The sequence below is a fragment of the Triticum dicoccoides genome, chromosome 4A (assembly GCF_002162155.2).
Source record: "Triticum dicoccoides isolate Atlit2015 ecotype Zavitan chromosome 4A, WEW_v2.0, whole genome shotgun sequence".
In the NCBI taxonomy this organism is placed as follows: Eukaryota; Viridiplantae; Streptophyta; class Magnoliopsida; order Poales; family Poaceae; genus Triticum; species Triticum dicoccoides.
Window position 1 is genome coordinate 650,044,444 of NC_041386.1, and position 1,886 is coordinate 650,046,329.

The following is a 1,886-nucleotide window of genomic DNA, read 5'->3' on the forward strand; positions in this document are numbered from 1 at the left end:
TGTACGTGTCCCTGGGGGCATGTTTAGTCCCCATGCAAGAAATTTCAAACATGGAGAATCTTGATTTTAACATCCAGTAAATCCAAAACTGAGTTGAAATTCATGAAGTTTTTCTTAGTGTCATATGGACACCAATAGATTGTGACAATATATTTCTTTGTCAAATTTGAGACAAGTTTCGATATAATCTTCTTATAGACAGGAAATTATCATAATTAGCAACCAATATCGCAAACGGACTCTTTATTCGGACTGTGTGCATTAGACCAACAATGTACGTGTTGTGCTTCGGTTAAGCAATAAAGTGGTAGAATTAATCATCAAAAAGGGAAATCGATATAATACGTGCCCCCACGCGTATTGTGTGCCGTACGAGCTTGCGGGAGTTGACGAGACACATGTGAGCAGTCCGCCGCGCAGGCAGACCGAGAGGCTTGCGCGTGTTCGCTGGTCGCTACGTAGTGTCATCGGTGGGCGTGCTAGTAGCTATGTGAAATGATAGTAGGCATGCCAACATTCCATTGTAGGCTCACCGAGAGGCGAGCCAACCCTTTGACCAACGCCCACCTCACTCCCATCGCTCCATATTAATGGAGCGCCCAATCCGGTGGTCATAATAGGCGGCCGCATGCTACCTCTTGAGCAGTGCATTGGTTTTCCCCAAAGAGGAAGGGATGATGCATCAAAGTAGCGTAAGTATTTCCCTCAGTTTTTGAGAACCAAGGTATCAATCCAGTAGGAGGCTACGTGCGAGTCCCTCGTACATGCACAAAACAAATAAATCCTCGCAACCAATGCAAATAGGGGTTCTCAATCCCTATAAGGCCACTTACGAGAGTGAGATCTGATAGATATGACAAGATAATATTTTTGGTATTTTTGTGATAAAGATGCAAAGTAAAATAAAGGCAAAGGAAATAGCAAAGGAAATAACTAAGTAGTAGGAGATTAATATGATGAAGATAGACCCGGGGGCCATAGGTTTCACTAGTGGCTTCTCTCGAGAGCATAAGTATTCTACGGTGGGTGAACAAATTACTGTTGAGCAATTGATAGAATTGAGCATAGTTATGAGAATATCTAGGTATGATCATGTATATAGGCATCACGTCCGAGACAAGTAGACCGACTCCTGCCTGCATCTACTACTATTACTCCACTCATTGATCGCTATCCAGCATGCATCTAGAGTATTAAGTTAAAAACAACGTAACGCCTTAAGTAAGATGACATGATGTAGAGGGATAGACTCATGCAATATGATGAAAACCCCATCTTGTTATCCTCGATGGCAACAATACAATACGTGCCTTGCTGCCCCTACTGTCACTTGGAAAGGACACCGCAAGATTGAACCCAAAGCTAAGCACTTATCCCATTGCAAGAAAGATCAATCTAGTAGGCCAAACCAAACTAATAATTCGAAGAGACTTGCAAAGATAACCAATCATACATAAAAGAATTCAGAGAAGATTCAAATATTATTCATAGATAGACTTGATCATAAACCCACAATTCATTGGTCTCAACAAACACACCGCAAAAAGAAGATTACATCGAATAGATCTCCACAAGAGAGGGGGAGAACATTGTATTGAGATCCAAAAAGAGAGAAGAAGCCATCTAGCTAATAACTATGGACCCGTAGGTCTGAGGTAAACTACTCACACTTCATCGAAGAGGCTATGGTGTTGATGTAGAAGCCCTCCGTGATCGATGCCCCCTCCGGCGGAGCTCCGGAACATGCCCCAAGATGGGATCTCGTGGATACATAAAGTTGTGACGGTGGAATTAGCGTTTTGTCTCTGTATCTGATCGTTTGGGGGTACGTAGGTATATACAGGAGGAAGGAGTACGTCGGTGGAGCAACAGGGAGCCCACGAGGG